General features: G+C 40.8%; 1 long non-coding RNA gene across 1 annotated transcript; it reads left to right on the top strand.

Moving 5' to 3' along the window:
• LOC102157450 lies at nucleotides 17,372-23,004 on the top strand. Its single transcript, XR_302930.3, has 4 exons — nucleotides 17,372-18,034; nucleotides 18,157-18,199; nucleotides 22,376-22,531; nucleotides 22,622-23,004. It is a non-coding gene; the product is annotated as an uncharacterized LOC102157450 (long non-coding RNA).

The following is a 23,955-nucleotide window of genomic DNA, read 5'->3' as shown; positions in this document are numbered from 1 at the left end:
AATACTATGTTGAATAAAGTTGAGAGTTTCAAATTCACATTAATCTCTTTTCACTCTATTTTGAGTGACAAAAGGGACCATCATATTACCATTAACTCTGCCATATCCCCTTATTTATCATAAGAGTCATTAAGTTCCTTTTCTGGCTCACAGCTCTTTATTACTTAGCACTGAGTAGGCATTCATGAAAACTGCACCCTAGCCCATGGGCTACATCCATCTCTGCTGGTTTATCAGGTGAGGTGACTAATAGTATTTTGCACCCAAGCAGCAGCTTGGATAAGACCATCAAAGGTCTTGTGTGCTTGGATTCTCATAAGTATTATCACTACTAGGATGACAACCACATGGCACAGAAATTTGAAATACCAGCTCTGATTTATAATCCCTTGTTGACTCTAGGGACTATTAAAGAGTAATGAAGAAATACTTAATCCTCCTTAAATAGTTTTTTGTTTGTTTGTTTTGTTTTGTTTTTTGCTTTTTAGGGCTGTACCCTCAGCATATGGAGGTTTCCAGGCTAAGTGTCCAGTCAGAGCTACAGCTGCCAGCCTACACCACGGCCACAGCAATTCAGGATCTGAGCCACATCTGTGATCTATATCACAGCTCACAGCAACACCGGGTCCTTACCTACTGAGCAAGGCCAGGGGTTGAACCTGCCTCTTCATGTATCCATTAATCACTGAGACATGAGGGCAACTCCTTAAATAGTATTTTTAAAAACACACACAGGGAGTTCCTATCATGGCTCAGAGGTAATGAACCCAACTAGTATCCATGAGGACACTGGTTCGATCCCTGGCCTCACTCAGTGGGTTAAGGATCCAGCATTTGCTGTGAGCTCTGCTACATCTCTGATTCGACCCCTAGCTTGAGAGCTTCCATATGCTGCAGGTGCACCCCTAAAAAGATAAGAAATAAAATAAAATAAAATAAATATAAAAACACACACAATAAGATATTTACTGTGGTGGAGTTCCTGTTGTGGCTCAGCAGGGTAAGAACCTGACTAATATCCATGAGGATGTGGGTTCAATCCCTAGACTTGCTCACTGGGTTAAGGATCTGGCCTTGTGGCCTCAAGCTGCAGTTTAAGTCAGAGATGCAGCTCGGATCTGATGCTGTGGCTTCGGCCGGCAGCTACAGCTTCTGATTCGGTCCATAGTCCAAGAACTTCCATATGCTGCAGGTGCAGCCCTTAAAAGAAAATAAATAAATAAATAAATGCACAAGAAGAAAGGAACAAAGGTAAAAATAATAATAATGTGTCAGTGTTTCCTTGTGAGTTATTTTAACCATCTGTAAAGGTCAGTGGCTGCCTGAGAGCTCCCTGAATGCCTTTGGGTCTTTAACAGATAACTCTGCCCTTAGCAGTGCCAGGGAGTTGAAAAGCCTTTGCCTGTTTGTGTGCTTTGGGAGAACTTCTAGAAACAGGTTTTAGGAGATAAAAGACCTCAGAACTTTGGGCTCATCCTCCACCCCCCAGTGCTGGCATTCTCTCCCTCGCATCTCAAACAATAATCACGTGGCTTGCACTTAAATGGCTCCAATGACAGCAGTCTCACCACACCTGAGGACAGTGTGCCTTCCTTGTCTTCCCTTTAGTATAGGTTTTGAGAAAATGTCACTAAACTGCTCTCTCATGCACTTGAGAGGAACAGGAGTTAATAGTCTGGTCTGGTTTTGTGTCTTTTTTTTTTCCTTTTCCTTTTTAAGGCTACACCTGCAGCATATGGGTGCTTCCAGCATAGAGGTCAAATCAGAGCTGCACCTGCTAGTCTATTCCACAGCCAGAGCCACAGCAACTTTGGCTCCGAGCAAGGTCTGTGACCTTCACCGCAGCTCACGGCAATGCCGGATCCTTAACCCATTGAGCAAGGCCAGGGATCAAACCCGAATCCTCCTGGATGTTAGTTGGGTTCTTAACCCACTGAGCCACAACAAAAACTCCTGGTTCTGGGTCTTGACTGCTTCAGGCTTGCTTTCTCTCCTCCTAGATACAATCTGAATGTAGGAAATATCAAAATAAAAATAGTTTAAATAAACAGAATATTAATACTTGACAATGGAACTTTCCCTATCAGTATAGTTCATTTGTGCATTCAACAGTCAGCAGTGTAAGAGAACAGCTTAATGTGGGATGGAGCCTGGAAGCTGGGAGACCCACTAGGGAGATACTTGTGTTTGTTTGGTTTGATTTCTTGTCTTCTCAAAATGTCTGATGTCATCCTTCTATTTGTAGTCCATCTGGTTCAAGTAGATTGACCCACTCCTGCCTTTATGAGTAAGCATGTCATCCAACCACGGCAATGATGGAGCCACTACAGGACCCCTCATCTCTGGTGAAGGCTTTGGGAAATGCCTCCTGTCAGAGATGCGTGTCTAGAGCAATAGCCAATAAGAGGTGCTGTAATGTAACTTTCAACTACAGGGTAATAGTTAAAGAGAATCAATGTGAACAGGTTGCAGTGAAGGTCACTGGCTCAAACTGACTGGAAGGATAACTAGAAAATTAGAAATATTATATAAAAATCAAGTGAGATTTTATTAAGAAGCTGTTGATGAATTATGAAAATGTAAAAGCGGACCCAGCCCTGAGAAAGCTTTTAGAGAACTGAAAATCAAGTAAAAATATTCCTAAACCACATGAAATGTCACATATATCTGAAAGGTGTTGAAACATTCTATTTTCAGACAAAAAAAGGTAATGCATGGTATTTCCACATTGAGCCCTGCAGAGTGTTTTTTTGCGACGTTGGTGCAGTAGCACATTCTATATGGATAGTTGATTTATCCATCTTCTATTTCAACAGGTGTTTGTGGACATTTCAAAGTGAACTGTGACTTTGAGTTGAAGATTAACTTGTTTAGAAGACTTTGTGCTGCCAAAAATACCAAATGATAACCAAAAATAATAAAGAAATAAGCAGCTCAAACTTTGCTGATCTCTGTGATAACCTAATTCTTCCCATGGCTGCCTACCTTTCGAAGATCCATTAACTCTATCCTGCACAGGCTGCTAGAGCAGTAGCTTTCCAATTTTTTCGATCCTGACACACCTAAGAAATATTTTAAATGGAAGTTGATAATAGGCATATACATTATATGTATATATATATAAATGAGAAAAAATGTTATGAAATATTACTTTCCTTTACCACCTGCAGTTCACTATTTTCTTTTCTATTCCATTCCATTTCATCCTTTCTGTTCCTCTATTTATTTTGTTCTATCCTATTCTATTTCATTTTAAAATGTCAATTGTAATTCACAGAGTTGATTTTGCAACTTATTAATTGATCTTAACGAATAGTTTGAAAAACATCATTCTAGTCTAGGATACTGCAAAGGATGAAAACCAGAAAGGTCTTTTCTCTGGACCAGCCTCAGGAACTTTGCCACACTACTTCAGATTATGTCCATACTTCTTTTTCATTCATTCACTCATTTATTCATTTCCTTTATTCCAGGAACAGCTGTGACACCCCCATCATTAGTTGGGCACTTGGTCAGTTACTGGGAACACAGTGGTGGGCAGGATAAGTTGCAGAGCTCACAGGACTAACCAACTCTAAGGAAACTTGAGTCAGAAGAGTTAAAGATTCCAAGGGAGGGGCAGTGGTGGCAGGAGGAAGGAGGTGAAAATTTTTTAAAAGTTCAGAGAAAGGAACCAGTGGAGAGACCAAGACAGGGCATAATTATTCTTTTTGTGAGTGTGTGTGTGTGTCTTTTTTTTTTTTTTTTTTTAGGGCCACACCCTTGGCATATGGAAGTTCCCAGGCTAGGGGTCAAATCAGAGCTGCAGCTGCCTGCCTACACCACAGCCACAGCAATGCGGGATCTAAGTCACATCTGCGATCTTCACCACAGCTCATGGCAACACTGGATCCTTCACCCTTGGAGCGAGGCCAGGGATTGAACCGGCGTCCTCATGGGTACTAGTCGGGTTCATTACCATTGAGATACGATAGGCATTCCAGGGCATTTTTTCATTAGCTACCTTTTCTGGTTTTCTTGGATAAAGTAGACATAGCATTTTGTCCTGAAACAACTCAAATTGCAATCCTCTTGCCTTTGTTTTATTTAGCACCCAAAGAATCACATATATAGAAATAAGTACAGGAACCAAAAGTGTACAGCTTGATGAATTTTCACAAAGTGAGTACATCTATGTGCCACTTGTGGTCCTTTTAAGAAACAACATTACCAGCACCTGCCAGACCCCTACTGGTTACTCTCTCTCCATCCAAGGGGAAGCACTATCCTTACTTCTAACAAGGGTTACACTTTTTTCTTTTTCTATTTCTTTCTTTCTTCCTTTTTTTTTTTTTTTCTTTGCTTTTTAGAGCCATACCCACAAGGTTCCCAGGCTAGGGGGTCTAATCAGAGCTGTAGCTGCCAGCCTACACCAGAACCACAGCAATGCAGGATCCGAGCCATGCCTGCAACCTACACCACAGCTGACGTCAATCGAACCCGAGTTCTCATGGATACTAGTCAGATTCCTTTCCACTGCACCACAACGGGAACTCTGGGGTACACTTTTTTTGCGGGGGTGAAAGAGAAAAAAATAGCTTTATTGCTTTGCCAGGAAAAGGGGGACACAGCAAGCTACTGCCTTAAAGACTATGCCCCCCCCCCGCTTGGGAGAGATAGGGAGGTGGTTTTGTAGTTTGGGCATTGATAAGCATCCAGATAGATGAGATCTTGCATTGTTTTTCAAAGCTGGTATTTAGGTGGTCCCAGGATTGGTTCTGAGGATCCTTCTATTGGAATGAAGAATGCTTCATTAGTGGGGGATTCAGTACCTATGTCTGGACTCACTGAGGTTCAGGTGCCTCATGCCTCCACGCAGAAGGAATTCAGCGAGAGACAAAGTGATAGGCAGGAAGCAGATTTATTAGGATAGGACGCATGTGAGAGATGCAAGCGGGCATGAAAGGAGGCTCCTCGGGGGTACACTTTTAAACAGAAAATAATCTCAGCTCTCCAACAGATAAAGAAATCCACACTGCAAGAAGCTGATTTCTTTAAAAGTTGTCTAAATAATGGCACTATTTCCAACCTGTTCTTAGTTGTTTACCCAAAAGCTTTCCCTCACTCCTATATTGTTTGCCCAGTTGAAGTAAAAGTGAATCAGAAAGTGGAAAGACCAATTAGAAAGCTTTCTTCTGGAAGACTCCCCTTAGAAACAAACATTTTGAAATGAAATGGAAGGCAGCATTAAAACCAAATGTGAACCCCCTATTTATATAAGTAACCTGTCTTTGGCTATCGTATGCATCTGAGGCATTGGTATCTTCCTAAAACCTAAGATATATTTTTCATATTACTTCCAAAATAAAAGTTGGAAAAATACAGAAAAGCCAAAACAATCCACAGTCCATTAACCCAGAGATACCACTGCTTGCAATAGTGAAACAATGGAAATAATCTTAACATCTATAAGTGGTAATATTTTAATGCCCATCAACCTGTAAGTGAAAAAAATCTCAGAACTATCTGCATAAAAATATCTCATTCATATAAAAAAACGCATAAATGAAAAAGAATTTGGATGTCTATTTTATTTTTTTTCAGCCTCCCTGAGGCATAAGGAAGTTCCCAGGCCAGGGATTGAATCCCAGCTGCTGGGCTATGGCTGTGCCGGATCTTTACCTGCTGTGCATTGAACCCCAGCCTCCACAGAGACAAGTGGGATAATTAACCCACTGTGCCACAGTGGGAACTCCTGGATGTTTATTTTTTATCCCAAATCATCTTCTATGGCCTCACATAGACAGGACTTAAATTTATTTTAGGAGTAATTAAGGAACCCTTTCATACTTGGAGAGAGGATGTTCTTTGAGAACAATGACAAGCGGCTATTTACTCATTTAGTCAATGCACTGGTAAATAATGGCTTGGAAGCCAGGACTCAAGTGTCTTGTGAAAATGTCAGATATTTAGTTATCATATTTATAATCCTTTATATTATGTATTAATTCATGATTTTTAGCATGTCGTTCACTTTCAAAATTAAAATGTCACTAAGCTGGAGATCCCGTTGTGGTGCAGCAGAAATGAAATCGACTAGGAACCATGAGGTTGCTGGTTAGATCCCTGGCCTTTCTCAGTGGGTTAGGGATCCCGAGTTGCTGTGACTGTGGTGTAGGCCAGCAGCAACAGCTCTGGTTAGACCCCTAGCCTGGGAACCTCCATATGCTGTGGGTGTGGCCCTAAAAAGACAAAAGACAAAAAAAAAAAAAAAAGGCACTAAGCCAAGTATGACTTATTCAGATCTCTTCTATAAGAAGTTTAACTCAAGATGCCACTAGAGTGGTTACCAGTGAGATGAGGGAAGGTGGGGAGGGGCAAGATAGGGGTAGGAGGACTTCCTGTTGTGGCGCAGAGGAGAAGAATCCAACTGGGAGCCAAGAGGTTGTGGGTTTGATCCCTGGCCTAGCTCAGTGGGTTGAGGATCCGGTGTTGCCGTGGGCTGTGGTATAAGTCACAGATGTAGCTCAGATCTGGCGTTGCTGCGGTTGTGGTGTAGGCCAGTAGCTGTAGCTCTGATTGGACCCCTAGCCTGGCAACCTCCATATGCCAAGGGTGTGGCCCTAAAAAGCAAACAAACCATCAAAAAAGATAGGGGTAGGAGATTAAGAGGTGCAAGCTACCATGCACAAAAAAAGCACAGGGAATATGGTCAATATTTTATAATAATTATAAATGAGTGCGGAGTTCCCATCGTGGCTCAGTGGTTAACGAATCCGACTAGGAACCATGAGGTTGCGGGTTCGATCCCTGGTCTTGCTCAGTGGGTTAAGGACCCGGTGTTGCTGTGAGCTGTGGTGTAGGTTGCAGACGCGGCTCAGATCCCGAGTTGCTGTGGCTCTGGCGTAGGCCGGCGGCTACAGCTCCAATTCGACCCCTAGCCTGGGAAACTCCATATGCCATGGGAGCAGCCCAAGAAATGGCAAAAAGACCAAAAAAAAAAAAAAAAAAATATATATATATATATATATATATATATATATATATAAATGAGTGTAACCTTTAAAAATTGTGAATTACTATGTTGTACACTTGAAACATTTCATATTGTACATCAACGATACCCCAATAAAAAAAGGAGATGCAACTGGAATCATCCAACTACAAGACTATTTATTTCCAATTGCCTTGAAGTTAGTGTCCTTATTAAAAATTCAGCTAAAAAAAATAAAAATACAGCTGATGAGGTAAACTGTTCCCACCACTTTAAATGATTCCTTTCTCTCTTTTTTTTATTGCCACAGTTTTTTTGTTTGTTTGTTTGTTTTGGTCTTTTGTCTTTTTAGGACTGCACCTGAGGCATGTGGAGGTTCCCAGGCTAGGGGTCAAATCTAGCTATAGCCACCAGCCTACACCACAGCCACAGCAACGTGGGATCCAAGACACGTCTGTCTGTGACCTACACCACAGCTCACACCAAGGCTGGATCCTTAACCTGCTGAGTGAGGCTAGGGATCAAACCTGATTCCTTATGGATACTAGTTGGTTTCGTTAAACACTAAGCCACGACAGGAACTCCTATTACCAAAGTTTTAAAAAACCACCATAAAGGGTCCTCCTCTGTGAAGGCATCTCTGTTTCATTCAGATTAGAATGAGATGAAGTTTTCTTTTCATATATATAATGTATTATTGCATTAATCACATATAATTGTAATTATTTCCTTCAGGTCTCTCCCAGTAGATTACATACTCCTTAAATGTAAGGATAATGCCATTTTCCTTTTTAAAATGCTAGCTCCTAGCATAGTGCTCAGCACTATACCTGATCCAGTATTTAGATAATGGTACCTGGTAGTACCCAGATATTTTAAAAAACAGGACTTTTTTTTTTTTGGCCACACTTGTGGCATGCAGAAGTTCCTTGGCCAGGGATCGAACCCACGCCACAGAAGAAGTGACCAAGCCACAAGAGTAACAATATTGGGGAGTTCCCGTTGTGGCACAGTGGAAACCAATCCAAATGGGAACCATGAGGTTGCAGGTTTGATCCCTGGCCTTGTTCAGTGGATTAAGGATCCAGCGTTGCAGTGAGCTATGGCGTAGTTCGCAGACATGCCTCAGATCCAGCCTTGCAGTGGCTGTGGTGTAGGCTGGCAGCTGTAGCTCTGATTGGACTCCTAGCCTTGGAACTTCCATATGCCATGAGTGAGGCCCTAAAAAAAAAAAATCAATCAATAAAATAAAGTCACAATGTCAGATCCTTAACCTGCTAAACCACTAGGGAACTCCAAAAGCAGGTCCCTTTTTAAAATGAATATTTCCATTGGAATGATTTATTCAGTGACTGTGGAGGATTTTATTTTCCAAAGAGGACCACCACAAGATAGCCCATTCCCCATGCTCCTTGTACAGTAAGCAACTTGTACAGTGTACACACCTCCCATCAAGTAGTGTGGCTGGGGAGTTCCCGTCATGGCGAAGTGGAAACAATCCGACTAGGAACCTCAAGGTTGCAGGTTCGATCTCTGGCCTCACTCAGCGGGTTAAGGATCCTGAATTGCTGTGAGCTGTGGTGTAGTCACAGACACAGCTCAGATCCCACATTGCTGTGGCTGTGGTGTAGACCAGCAGCTGCAGCTCCGACTTGACCCCTAGCCTGGGAACCTCCATATGCCATGGGTGTATCCCTAAAAAGACAAAAAAAAAAAAAAAAAAAGAAGAATATTGTATTATGCAGAGCTTACATTTTATGAAGAATGTTTAGCAACTGGTGAGATCTTATCAGTTAGAACAGTACCCCAAACTGTAAATAGATTGTGATTACAACTATGCGAAAAAGTTGATAGAAAAAGGAAATATATTAAACCGCTAACAACAGTCAAATTAAGGTAGTAGAATAATTTTTTCTATTTTTCTCTACATTTTGTAGAGGTGGTTATTATTGTTATAAAAATCATATAATACAATTTTTTTGTGGCCACACCTGTGGCTTATGAAAGGCCCCGAGCTGGGAACCGAGTCCAAGACACAGCTGTGACATATACTGCAATGTTGGATCCTTTAACCCACTGCACCCGGCTGAGGATAGAACCTGCACCTGAGGCACTGCAGTTGGATTCTTTTTTTTTTTTTTTTTTGTCTTTTTAGGGCTGCACCCACTGCATATGGAGTTTCCCAGGCTAGGGGTCGAATCAGAGCTGCAGCTGCTGGCCTACGCCACAACCACAACAATGTGGAATCTGAGCCAAATCTGTCACATACACCACAGCTCACGGCAATGCCAGATCCTTACCCCACTGAGTGAGGCCAGGGATGGAACCCACATCCTCATGGATACTAGTTGGATTCATTTCTGCTGTGCCACCATGGGAACTCCTGCAGTCGGATTCTTAACCCATTGCATCACAGTGGGAACTCCACAATTATTAACTGTTCCAGTTAATAAAACTACAAGAAAAGGAAAGGAAAAAAAAAAAACAATTGTTAGGTACTTAACAACACTTAAATCCATCATAAGAGAATAGAGATCATTTTAAAGTTAAGATGAAGTAACTCATAAATATGGAGCAAGTCTTGGCAGGGGTCCTTCCTATTTCTTATTACTCAGATTCGAGGCACACGGAGGTAACTTCCATCATTGGACACAATCCCCTTACAAATAAACTACTCCCATTCCTAGTTTTCCTTGAGTCTTTGCCTAACTTTGCCATCGAATTCCTTCTCAACTCTTCACATGAACTGGAGTTTTAAAAAGGCATTCTGGGATTTCCCTTCATGGCTCAGCAGTTAACAACACCAACTGACACCAACTAGCATCCGTGAGGATGTGGGTTCAATCCCTGGCCTCACTCAGTGGGTTAAGGATCCAGTGTTGCCATGAGCTGTGGTGTAGGTCGAAGACCATAGTTCGGATCCTGCATTGCTATGGTTGTGGTGTAGGCTAGCAGCTACAACTCTGATTCAACCCCTAGCCTGGGAACTTCCATATGTCACAGGTGTGGCCCTATAAAAGACCAAAAGGCAAAAAAAAAAAAAAAAAAAAAAAAAGGCATTCTGTTTTCAAATAGGAGTAAATATTTTACTTCTTTATTTAGGAAAAAACAAATGCACATCAGGAAGTTGCAAAGCTGTTTTTGAGAAAATGAGATTCAGTCTACAGGAAGAGCTATGAAGAATATATGAAGATGGGATACCATCAAAAGTAAGCTTGGTTTTGAAAAAAATTTTAAACTAGTGTAGGAAAGCCAGTAAGAAGTAGAAGTGGAATTTGCAAAATAGATGTAGTTGCACCACAAACTTTCCAGAGAAGTGTTGATACAAACAAAAGTTAAATTATGAACAAAAATCTAATTAACCTGTGGTGGTTGGGAGAAAGGGCATGTTTTGGGTTTCCAAAGTGTTCTGGGGTTACATATCTGCAGCCTTTTTGGCTTGCTCTTCTTTCTAAGCATATTATTAACTATAATTTACATGTATACTTGGAATACAAATACAGATTATCAAAAAGAAGTTCTTGCTTTCTCTTCTTGCTTAACAAGTTTAATCTTGGATGATTTTGGTTTTCCTGTTCAGTAAACACTCTTGTTTAAAAAGATTACTCTAATTACAAGTAACTAATAATAGGTTCAAGCAAATTTATATAAATGGTGTTTTATTTTATTTTTTTGTTTGTTTTTTTAGGGCCGCACCCTTAGCATATGGAGGTTCCCAGACTAGGGGTCCAATGGGAGCTACAACTTCTGGCCTACACCACAGCCACAGCCACTCAGGGTCCAAGCTGCGTCTGTGACCTATACCACAGCTCACTGCAATGCTGGATCCTTAACCCACTCAGCAAGGCCAAGAATCGAACCCACAACCTCATGGTTCCTACTCAGATTCGTTTCCCCTGCGCCACAACAGGAACTCCTATAAATGGTGTTTTAAAGTATTCATTTTGCCTTCCGCTCTTCATGCATTCTCAAAATAACCACATCAAATTATATTCATTTCCCAAATATGAAAATCAATAAAGGAGTTTCCTGATGGCTCAGAAGTTTAAGGATCTGGTGTCACTGCTGTGGCTTGAGTGTGATCCCTGGCCTGGGAACTTCCCTGTGCTGTGTGCATGGCCAAAAAAGAAAAAAAAAAGAAAGAAAGAAAGAAAGAAAAGAGAACAAAAAGCTGTCCATACTTGAAGGAAAAACAGCATAATTAGAAAACCAATTTTCCTGAAATACTGGCTGATAACTTTTGGACTCACCCATATCATTATTAGATGTCTATATTTGGAGTAAAGACAAAGGGCAGGAGTTCCCACTGTAGTACAGCATGTTATGGATCTGGCATTGTTTCTTAGGTGGCCCAGGTTCGATCCCTGGTCCAGCCCAGTGGATTAAGGATCCAGTGTTGCTGCACCTGTGACAGGGGTCACAGATGTGGCTTGTATTCAATCCCTGGCCTGAGAACTTCCATATGCCCTGGGTGTGGCCAACAAAGAAAAAATGAAAAGGGTAGATAACATCATCTGTGCCTTGCTTGAAGCCAAATTTTTTTCTGAAGAGTATCTTTAGGAGTTCCCTGGTGGTTCAGCAGGCTAAGGATCCTGAGTTGTCACTGATGCGGCTCTGGATACTGCTGTGATGGAGGTTCAATCCTTGGCCTGGCAACTTCCGCAAACCACAGGCATGACCAAAAAAAAATATCGTTCTGTGAGGAAATCCATTTCATGGTCCTTCTATGCGGCTGTAATAGTTCTTGTTAATATGGTTATAAAAAGCTCTTCACAAAGTATCCAATTGGGTACAACAAATCATTTATCCATTTCTCATCCCACAATCATTCCTCTCTGACAAAAAAGAATAGCAGCGTTGTTTGCAGAATCCATCTTGTTAATGCTTCTTTAAAAAATGTTCTCTTCTTTGTTAAGTAAAGAATTCTAATTAAATTTTCCTCACACCTTCTGTGTAACAATCACCCTTCCCCCATGAAAAAACAGCAGCCATGCTTCCAGGGTTTTTTTTACCCCCAACGGTAGTTCCCATGCTCAGGACTCTATATACAGTCTACATCAATCATTTACCGAGTGGCTGGGGAGAATCTAGCGAGTACATGTTCGTCATTCAACTGTTATACGTGATTCCAAAAGGAGCCAAGTGCTTTGGAGATGATTCATCCATGAGTCAGGTGCTTGATTCACACCTACTTTTCTTTTGACAGTAATCCTTCTTAATGCTCTAATTTTATGATGTCATTTTAACAGTGGAATGAGCCAGGAACAACTCAACATTATGTAATGAATTACATTGAGCTTCGATTGTAATTGCTGTTTAATCTCAGCCTCTCAGCCTGACACCGCAGCAGAAAGCTGGACACACAATGGCAATCATGGTGGATGGCGAGGTCTTTCCAGCTCGCTGCATCATGTGGACTCCTTCATTACATACATTATATTTATTTTCGCTTAAAAAAAAAATCTCAGCGATTAGTTGAGCGGATGCCATTTATTTGGACCTGAGGGCTTGGAGGAGTTAGGGATAGAGAGTGAAGGGAACTGCTTTCAGTAATCCCTAATTATGTCTCCCTTAGCACTCATTTTGAAAGGGTTTAATTGATGGAATTTTTATGTATGTATGTGTGTATGTATTTTGCTTTTTAGGGCTACATCTGCGACATATGGAGGTTCCCAAGCTAGGGGTCCAATCAGAGCTGCAGCTGCCTGCCTACCCCACAGCAACAGTAACTCAGAGCCACATCTGCAACCTACATCACAGCTCACCACATCTGCAACCTACACCACAGCTCACCACAACACTGGATCCTTAACCCACTGAGCAAGGCCAGGGATTGAACCTGCGTCCTCATGGATCCTAGTTGGGTTCGTTAACCACTGAGCCTTGATGAGAACTCCCATTTATTTATTTGGGTGGAGTTTTTAAAGTTTCTGTGGTCATATAAATTTGGTTTATGCTGGAATAAAAAATTAAATAGGTTTCTTTACTACAGCCTTCCTTGGTATTTAATATGTTAAAATATGTTGTGAATCTCTAAGATGTGAGATATAAAATGTTGCCCAAACTGTTTTGAACAAAGAACACCCTTTCCTTGAAATAATAATTTCATTGAAGTATAATTTACATGCCATGAAACTCACTTGGTATTTGTTTTTTTGTTTTTTGTTTTTTGTTTTTTGGGTTTTTTTTTTTTTTGTCTTTTTTTGCCTTTTCTAGGGCCGCTCCCTTGGCATATGGAGGTTCCCAGGCTAGGGGTTGAATCGGAGCTGTAGCCACCAGCCTTCGCCAGAGCCACAGCAACTTGGGATCTGAGCCTCGTCTTCGACCTACACCACAGCTCACGGCAACACCAGATCCTTAACCCACTGAGCAAGTCCACGGATCAAACCCACCACCTCATGGTTCCTAGTCGGATTCCTTAACCACTGAGCCACGACGGGACCTCCGAAACTCACTTGTTTTAAGGGTAGAACTAGATGATTTTTAATGAGTTTACATAGTCTTACAACTATCACTAAAATCCAAGCTTAGAACATTTTTATCACCTCAAAAAAACCCTTGTTCCCATTTGCCATTACTCCGAATTCCTACCTCCAGCCCTAGGCAGCCACCTATTTACTTTCTGTCTTTATAGATTTGCCTCTTCTGGAAATTTTACATAAATGGAATCACACATCATTTGCTTTTTGTGCCTAGCTCCTATTCCTAAGCATGTCTTTGAAGTTCATCTATTTTGTAGCATTTATCAGTACTCCTTTTATTTTGTCTGACAAATAGTATTCCTTATATATATTTTTTTCATTCATGAGTTTATGGGCATTTGGAGTGTCAGCTATGCTGTATCCTTAACCCACCAAGCCACAGTGGGAACTCCTATATTTAACTTTTTAAGAAACTTCCAAACTATTTTTCCAAAATGACTGCACTATTTTGCACTTCCACCAGCAATGTATGAGAGCTTAAGTTTCTCTACATCCTCACCAACTAGTCATCCTAGAGTTTGTGCACTGCTATTGGACTGTGGTTTTGATTTGCATTCCCTGATGGCTGATAACGTTGAGCATCTTTTTTTGATCTTTACTGGCCATTTGTATATTTTCTTCACTCAAATGTCTATTCAAATTTTTTGCCCATTTTAAAGTTTGGTTATTTTCTTGTTATTGTGTTGCAAGAGTTCATTGTATTCTGGATACAAGACCTTTTTTTTTTTTAGGTTGTAAATCTTTTTAAAAATTTATTTTATTAACAATTTTATTATTATAGTTGATTTACATGGATACAAGATCTTAAAGGTGATTTGCAAATATTTTCTCCCTCTTTTCACTTTATTTGGTGTATTTTTCAGCACAATTTTTTTTTGAGGGGGGCGCACCCATGGCATATGGAAGTTCTCATGTCAGGGGTTGAATCTGAGCTACAGCTGCTGGCCAATACCACAGCCACAGCAACGTGGAATCTGAGCCTCAACCAAGACCTACACCAAAGCTCATGGCAACGCCCGATGCGCGACCCACTGAGTGAGGCCAGGGAGTGAAGCCCCATCCTCGTGGCTACTAGTTGGATTTGTTTCCTCTGTGCCACAATGGGAACTCCTTAAACACAAACATTTTAAATTTTGATAGAGTTCAACTTATCAAAAAAAATTTTTTATTGCTTGTGGGTTTTTGTTATTTCTAAGAAAGTCATTAAGATTTACTCCTATGTTTTCTTCTAAAAGCTTTATAATTTAGCACTAATCTGGATAATACATTTGGAGTTAAGTTTTAAGTATGATAAAAAGTAAAGGTTTGAATATATCTCTTTGCATATGGATATTCAATTGTCCTAGCACAATTTGTTGAAAAGGCTATCTTTTTCCTATTGAATTGCCTTGGCAACTTTGTTGAAAAGCAATTGAGCATAAATATAAGAGTCTTTAATATGTTAATGTATGTTGTGAATCTCCAACTGGGAGGATACTGAGAGTTTCCCAAAATGTTCTTAACTAGGAATTCTACCCCCTACCAGCCCCCCTTCCTTTTAAAATACAGCTTTCACACGGGTTCTCGCTGCTGTCCCCACAACGAACTTGAGGGAATGCTTCCCTAAGGTGTTCAGGGCTCTAACTTTTACTTGCAACTAACTTTGTTGCTTGTTTTTAGAGGCTGACAGGTTGAATGTCATATGTGAAGCTGCAAAACCAAAGACATAATTTCTAGTAATGTTGAAAATTAGTACAGTAAGGTATCTCACGATGCAGAAATGTATATAAAGGCTGCTGAAAATATTTGTTATCGACTCAGATCCATATTTTACACATACATGGAAATAAAAAGAGGTTTGCTTATAGGCACAATGGATGAAACAGCAAGTATGAAGAATTTTGCAACTGTGTTTTTACATTTATAGGTTAATGCATTTTGCTTGATTGTGACACTTGACAGGAGTAAACAGCAACAGTAAAGTGTTATAGTAAAGCCCTGTTTGCATACACTTTTTAAAAAAAGCTTTATTGACGTATATAGCTGATTCACAAGGTTGTGATAATTTCTGCTGTACAACAACGATTGAGTTATGTATGTACACACATCCGTTCTCTTTCAGATTCTTTTCCCACATAGATTATCACAGAATATTATTGGGTAGAATTCTCTGTGCTACACAGCAGGTTCCTGTTGGCCAATCATTCCATATACTTCAGTGTGCATATGCCAATCCAAACCCCCCCATGCCCAGTCCACGCCCAACCCCCCCACCCTTTGATAATCACAAGTTTTCCAAAGTCTGTGAGTCTATTTCTGTTCCGAAAATAAGTTCATTTGTATCCTTTTTTAAAATCCCACATATAAGTGACATATGGTGTTTGTTGCATACAATTTATCATATATATATATACACACACACATACGTTGGAGATGTATATTTTCTTTTTTAAAACTAGTAGATATTGTCTTAACACTCTTGTTTAACCAATTATAAGGCAAAATGTTTGGTAAGTGCTTAAATGACCTTGTCAGAATGACACTATCACTTTAGCATCATGTTATTACTACAAACAAAAAAAAGGTACCAAAATAAAAAGTGAAATTAAAACGAGTGTCTCTTTATCATTCTGTATTTATCTGAGGAACAAGAAAAACGCAAAGGTAAATGATGAGGGAGGAAAAAAAAAAGGAGCAAATACTTTCACGGGGAGAATGAGTCATCATAAATCTAGAAAAGCAGGCCCACAGTGCTTTGTCAGTCCTCTAAGTGCAGAGCCTGGTGAATGTCTCTGACTGACTGACAGGCAGAGGACTCCAGGGAAGGCCTGAGGTTCTAGACGCCCACAGAAAATGAGTGTAAGCCAAGCAAGTAGGTGTTCTACCATCGTATGCGCCAACGTATGCTAATGTGCATGCAGTACCCTCACCAACCAACATGACATGTTAATTTTCTAATCAGGCCTCCTTCTGCCGGTTACCTAGCCTTTTTAAAAGCCTAATGTTTTCAAAAGATTTAACATGGCATCAGCTGGTCTTATATTTAACAAGTTATTGCAAAGCTAAGTTTCCAAACAGATGACAATAATATTTTTCTTTTGGATATTCAAGTATGCTGAACAAAATTTGTAGTAGAAAGAGTATTTTCTTGTAAAACCATAGCCATACTTAGGAGAGAAGTCGGAATGCAAAGCTCTGCTTCCCTCTTAGGGTTTGTATGCTGTTTAATATTGAGGTTTATTACTCCTTGCTCATTTCTAGTCTCACCATACTGTCTTCTGTTTTGTTTTGCCTCGCCCCCACCATGTAGAAGTTCCCTGGCCAGGGACTGAACCCACGACACAGCAGCAACCCCAAGCCACAGTAGTGACAACCCCATCCTTAAACTGCCGGGCCACAAGAGAACTCCTAGTCTCACTATACTTTGAAACATTCATTTTACTTTGAATCCTAACCCCTTTTCAGAATGGGTTTTAGTAATTAGCTCATTTAGGAAGACTGACTTATATTTTATTCTTTTATTTGTTACGTGTAACCATGCCTGACATTTACTCAGCATTTCAGAATTTTTTTCCCAAGGCTACTTGGAAACTTCCAGACTCTTTCTCCCGGAAGAGGCCCTTTACAGAGTTTGTGTTTGGCTGCTGCGTGTGTGTGTGTGTGTGTGTTCTCATTTTTTCCCTCTGCTCCGCTTACATAGTTTGTGTTTGGCTGCTGCTGCGTGTGTGTGTGTGTGTGTGTGTGTGTGTGTTCTTATTTTTTCCTTCTGCTCCGCTTACATCCGAAGCCCATCAGGCAGGGAGGGAGGGTGGGTGGGTGTGTGTGTGTCAGGGAGGGAGTGTGTGTGTGTGTGTGAGAGAGAGAGAGACAGGCTGGTGTGTGTGCGTGTGTGTGTAGTCTCATTTTCTCCTTCTGCTCGGCTTACCGCCGAAGCTCAGCCAGGAGCGAGCGGCGCGCAGCGAGGACGGTACCAAGTTAAACAGTTACCGCGCTGCCCTCCGCGACCCCGCCGACCTCCGGCGCGCGGTGGGCGGGTGTTAATGACGTCACGGCCCAAGGGCGTGGGTTAAATAGTCACCTCCTCCTGGCCTGGAGGAGGGTGGGGTCCGGCGGGGATGGAGAAGGTTAGGATTTCACACCAATATCGGTCCTCCACGTTCCTGCCCGTGGGGGAACATCTCTTTTCAGCCCGGCCCCCAGTTCTGCTCAAAGAGGAAATAAAACTCCCCTCCCGACCGCACTCACAGCCGGACAGTTTCAGAATGAGTAGGGGCAGCAGGCTGATAAGAGCCTGATGTGAACAGGAAGCCATAACCCCCAGCCCTGGAAAATAAGGGGCAGGAATTCGCCTGTCTTTCCTGGGAGTATCAGAGAATAGGGGGAGTTTCCTCCCCAAAGTAAAGTGCCTTTCATTGAACTGAGAAATTACCTCCCAAGACTATCCTGGAGCCGACTTCTGTAAGGGGCTAGGAGAATTTGGATAATTTGGGAAGAAGAATCCACTCAGTGATGGGGATATTCTGTTGCACACCTGGCTAAGCTGTTTGCGAGAGTGAAAAGGGATTGGAAATTAATGTATTTGTAGTCATATATCAACCAGGTATTGTAAAACGCTCGTAGTTCTTATTCTGCAGTGTTGGTTCAATCATTACCACATCAGTTACTCCTTTTGTTATCTTTATAAAACTCTGATGTAAAGAAACTCCTGCTATGTCGTTACAGATACATTTCTGGCTGGGCTGGTGAGACTCCCACCTACCTCACTGTAAGTAACTAGTAGGCTGTTGCTGTTTTTTTTTTTTTTTATTTCCCGGTCTGTTTACCTCTACACCTAACACCTGCAGCAGCAAATATAGTCAATGAATGATTACATGGGTAGAAAATGACCAGCACATCAGTAAATTTCAGTGAACTGACAATATATTCCTATTTAGTTACTTGCACTCTTCACATCTACATTCCTTCTATTTACTTTGCAGAGAGAAAAGCCCTTTGAACCCAAACATTTATTGACCCCAGAACCAGACAAGTCACAGAAGAGGCCAGAGGAAAGGCAACTCTCTCAGCATCTACTTCCAGAAAGAGTAGAATTGCAGGGAGTAACTGCTCAGAAGCAGTTAAGCAAAATTGGCAGTTTTCCCACACAGCTAAGACATTGAATTTGAAAAACACCCTCATATAGCTAGCCATTTGAAATATGTTTGATATATTTACCAAATTGAATGTGATTTTTGTATTCTCACCAATGTTCCCTTTTGTAGATTCTCTTTAATTACCTTAAACAAATTTATGCATTTTGATTAAATAAAAAGGAGGAGGGGAGCTCCCATTGTGGCTCAGTGGTTAATGAACTGCACTAGTATTCATGAGGACTTGGGTTTGATCCCTGGTCTCACTCAGTGGGTTAAGGATCCGGCATTGCCATGAACTGTGGTGTAGGTTGCAAACACAGCTTGGATCTGGCGTTGCTGTGGTTGTGTAGGCCAGCAGCTACAGATCCAGTTAGACCCCTAGCCTGGGAACCTCCTTAGGCCGTGGAAGCAGCCCTAAAAAGACAAAAGACAAAAAAAATAAATAAATAAAATAAAATAAAAAAGAGGAGGGAAGAGATAGGTTGTGAAATGAACAAGGATAAAGGCACCTATCCTGAAAGTGTCCTCGAACTTGGGGAAATTTTTGCAGAGGAAGGTGAGATTAAACCAGGAGAAACATAAAATAAAATAAAGCGAAACCAGGAAGGGTTCCCATGCTTAGGTTAATTTATACCATGTTTTTTATTTGCTCAGGTATATTTGGGGTAGAAAAAAAATTCCCCTCTTTATTTATAACTAATTTATTGATATGTCTTGTATTATGTTTATTCATTTTTAGAAGTGTGGACAGAAATGTTTTCACTGATTAGAAAATTAAACAATTAATTTTGTTTCTAAGAAAGTACAGGATTTAAGAGTACCAACAAAGTGAGGTTCATGGTTGTAAAACTTGGATTTCAGAGTGTTGTTTGAAAGGCAAGTAGTATTTATATATTATGCATGTCTACATCACTTCATTTTCACTTACAAGCTCTTAACCTCAGCATTGTACTGCTTTGGGAAAACATCATACTTTTTATACCCAAGAAACTTGAGTTTATTCCAAAAAATAGTAAATAGGTTTTGGAACTCTCAAAGTATTTGTTCTGCATAGAAATGGCAGAACTGCCAGTTGAGCTGTCAACCCCCAGTATCTAGAAAGCAAACAAAATGGTTGCCATTTTAAGTCAGTAAGTTTGGGGTAATTTGTTCTGTAGCAAGAAATGACCAAAGTAGAAAGCAAACCATTCACTGCCACCTATAACTCGTAATTAACAGGGAATAGCTTTGCCTTCTAGGAAAGACAGCTGGACTTGCTTCTTTAGATTGAGTTCTGGCTGATGATTTATTGTATGTGGCAGAGGGCTCAGGCAAGAGTTCCCGTAGTTAGGGAGGGTTCAGAGATGGGGTCAGAAAAGATGATGCAGAGAGTTGAGTGGGGAGTACGGGGCCAAGGATGACCTTCTCAACCTGAGATTCAGGTGACAGACATGAGGAATGAAATAATTATTGTAAGTAAAACCAATGACCAAGGTAGAGTGTCACAGACTGGGGAGGGGGAGGGATAAGGGTGAATGATAAAAATCAATGCATGGTTACCAATATAAAAGTTTATCGGGTGGGAGAGATAAATTAGGAAGTTAGGAATAATGTATACATGTTACTATATATAAAATAGGTAAACAACAGGGACCTACATAGGGAACTATACTCGATATCTCATAATGACCTATAAAGGAAAAGAATCTGAAAAAGACTATATGTATATATAGTCTTTTACACACACATACATATATATATATATATATATATATATATATGTATATTAGAAACAAGCAACGGGATCTGCAGTGTCTCTGGAGCTGAAGTGCAGGTTCGATCCTTGGCCCAGCACAGTGGGTTAAGGATCTGGCCTTGCCTCAGCTGCAGTGTGGGTCACACCTGTAGCTCAGCTCTGATCCCTGGCTCAGGAACTCCACTTGCCACAGGGTGGCCAAAAAAGAAAAGGATAAAATTATCTGCCCCACTATACATTTGGAAATGCTGCCTAGATATAACACCCTTTTTGGACCTCATGGCTTCTGAAGAATTTTTTTATGAGAAAGTAAATACATAGGGATTTTCTCATATTTTAAAAGACTGAGATGTGTTCTGTCACATAATGAAACCCAGAACTTTCTTCATTGCTCCATGTGGCAGTCACACTCAGCCCCATTGACACAATTACACAGACACATTCATACACTAACACACATTCCCAGACATACTTTTTTTTTTTTTTTTTTTTGCTTTTTAGGGCCCCGCCCATGGCATATGGAGGTTCCCAGACTAGGGGTCAAATCGGAGCTACAACTGCTGGCCTACACCACAGCCACAGCAATGCAGGATCTCAGCTGCCTCTGCAACCTACACTACAGCTCACAGCAACGCCAGATCCTTAACTCACTGATCCAGGCCAGGGATCAAACCGGCAACCTCACGGTTCCTCATCAGATTTTTTTTCCGCTGCGCCACGATGGGAATTCCCCAGACGTACATTCTTAAATAGGATGTTTGTCAAATTGGCAAACATGAAGAGAAGTTTTCAACTTTTTATTTACAAAGTTCCTGATGTTAGATGAGTCAATTTGATATCAATGTTGGTATCTTTGAAGGACATAAACTTATTTATATTTTCAAATATGTAAGCATAAAACCGTATAATTTAAAAATCATGTATCATCTCTAGCTTGCATAATTTTCTTAATATTTAACTATTAAGTTAAGATTTCACTGTTAGCTTTTTTTAAATTTTTTTAGGGCCATACCCACAGCATATGGAGGTTCCCAGGCTAGGGGTCCAATCGGAGCTACAGCTGCTGGCCTACACACCTACAGCAAAACCAGATCTGAGCCACATTTGCAACCTACACCACAGCTCATGGCAATGCTGGATCCTTAACCCACTGAGCGAGGCCAGGGATCGAACCCACAACCTCATGGCTACTAGTTGGATTCATTTCTGCTTCACCACAAGGGAACTCCTCATTATTAGCCTTTGTAAAAAATAAAAATATATGTTCATTGGATAAAAATAAAGCTTTTCTTGATTTCATAAACTTCCAGTTTTTTTCCATCTTCTGAAGTTTTGGGTTATGGTTTCAATGAGCATGTTATTTTCCAAAGACTATTTCTTTGAATTCCAACGTCTTTGTTTATAAAATAGGTATTTACCTGCTCCACAACAAGTTCATTTCGTGAGGTTATCCATGTTTAAGAGATTCACAAGACGCAGGAGGGGAATAGCTTGGCTGTGTCTTAAAGATTTAACATGTAATCGTGTTTAAAGCAAAAAATTTAACACAGAGTTTCATTTCATAATTTAAAAAATAATTTATTGTCGAGACTGTTTCTTCCCTTACACAGTGGTTACAAGAGCATTTTATAATTCTTAAACAGTTCATTTTGGGGGCTGTTTTGTTTTGTTTTTCTTTTATGGCCACACCAACCCATATGGAGGTTCCCAAACTAGGGATCCAGTTGGAGCTGTAGCTGCTGGCCTCCACCACAGCCACAGCAACACCAGATCTGAGCCAAGTTTGTGACCTACACCACAGCTTGTGACAATGCCAGATCCTTAACCCACTGCCTGAGGCCAGGGATTGAACCCTCAACCTCATGGTTCCTAGTCAGATTCGTTTCCTCTGCACCACGATGGGAACTCCCTAAATACCTGGATTTTTAAAAATGGTATTTAGTCTGATTACTATCTACCCCTTTTATGTTTTATTGTATGATGAATTTCTCCTATTCCTTTTATATATTTATCATGGAACTGTGGTGAGATTCTTGCTCTTCCTTTTTTTTTTTTTTTTTTTTTTTTTCTTTAGTCTGTGTTTTGGTTCCTGACACACTTGGGCGGAAGGCAGCATGTTACAACTGGAAAACCCCTGTACAGAGCGTTGTGCCACAGATGAGCTGTGTGACCCCAGGCCAGGCACTTACCAGATTTAGTTCTTAATGGTCTGGATTAGATGACTTCTAAGGTAAATGAGAAAAAAAAAAATAGATGATTAGCTTAATCCTACAAAAGGAAACTAATTTCTTTTTTTTTTTTTTACTTTTGTTTTTAAAAGAAGATACTGTACTTGATGGCATTGCAATAATTCATCCTTCCTTCCCTGCTCCTTAAGCTGGAAGCAAAAAGAATGGAGCAAAGGCGCATGGACAGTCTTGTTCTATCCCATGACAGGATGAAACATTGGTGAAGTTGGGACTGTGGAAAGCAGAGAACACGTTTATTATTATTTTTAAAATAATGAAAATGAATCAAGGAAAAAACATATTTTAGAGAATCTGGAAGTCAAGATATGAGGCATTAAAACATGATGTGGAAAGCGAGGGGCCGTTCTCCCTATTTAAAATCAACTGTTTAAAATCACCATTCTTGGGAGTTCCCATCGTGGTTCAGCTGAAACGAATCTGACTAGCATCCATGAGGACTCAGGTTGATCCCTGGCCTCACTCAGTGGGTTAAGGATCCAGCGTTGCCGTGAGCTGTGGTGTAGGTCACAGACTAGGCTTGGATCCCAAGGTACTGTGGCTGTGGTGTAGGCTGGCAGCTACAGCTCCAATTAGACCCCTAGCCTGGGAACCTCCATATGTCTCAGATGTGGACAAAAGACTAAAACATAAATAAAATAAAATAAAATAAAATATAAAATAAAATCAACATTCTTAACTCCAGATGAGTGGCTCAGAGGTGGAACATTTGACCGAGTTGGAGCAGTCTCATTTTTGCCCTCATATTTGGAAATGAGCTTCAGTGAGTTGTGTTCCTGGAACTGAGGTGACATAAATTAAGCATTTCTGTGACCTCATTGATCACATGTTCAGAGGAGCAGCAAAACTGGTCTGCAGAGCTGAAAAGGGCTTCCTAAAGAGAAGTAGAGACAGAAGGCAGAAATGGGAAGGGCATTCTGTCTCACTCCTGATAGGACTTTTGGATTTGGGACTCCTTTCTGGGGTCAGGGTGCGCCTGCCTTTGGGCACCATGAAATATGCCTATGGCCCTGAGTCCCTACAGCAAACTCCTTGGGTAAACACTGTTAAGGCATCATATAAAGAGGGGCGGGGACATTCGTGTCTAGTTTAGGCTAATGCGGAAGATCAGTAAAGATAAAACATGTCCTTGATCTGGAAGTTTGGTTCTTCGACAGCAGAGGAAAAGGCGAATCCCAGCAAAATCCAGTCTATAAGCTTCATAGGGTCTTTGCACCAGCGGCTCTCACACCTCCCACCCCCAATTATTTTCCTCCCCAATGGGTTGCTGCCTTTTTAAGTTACCTCAGCGAGGCCTTTCCTCCTCAATCCAGGTCTTTCTATCCCTGATTTTCCCTCAGACCATAAAGAAATTCACTAATGATTTCCAAATTCCACAAAATGAGGAAACGTCAATTAGACTTCATAG

Source organism: Sus scrofa, chromosome 4 (assembly GCF_000003025.6).
Source record: "Sus scrofa isolate TJ Tabasco breed Duroc chromosome 4, Sscrofa11.1, whole genome shotgun sequence".
Taxonomy (NCBI): Eukaryota; Metazoa; Chordata; class Mammalia; order Artiodactyla; family Suidae; genus Sus; species Sus scrofa.
This window is presented reverse-complemented; position numbering and strand designations above follow the sequence as displayed.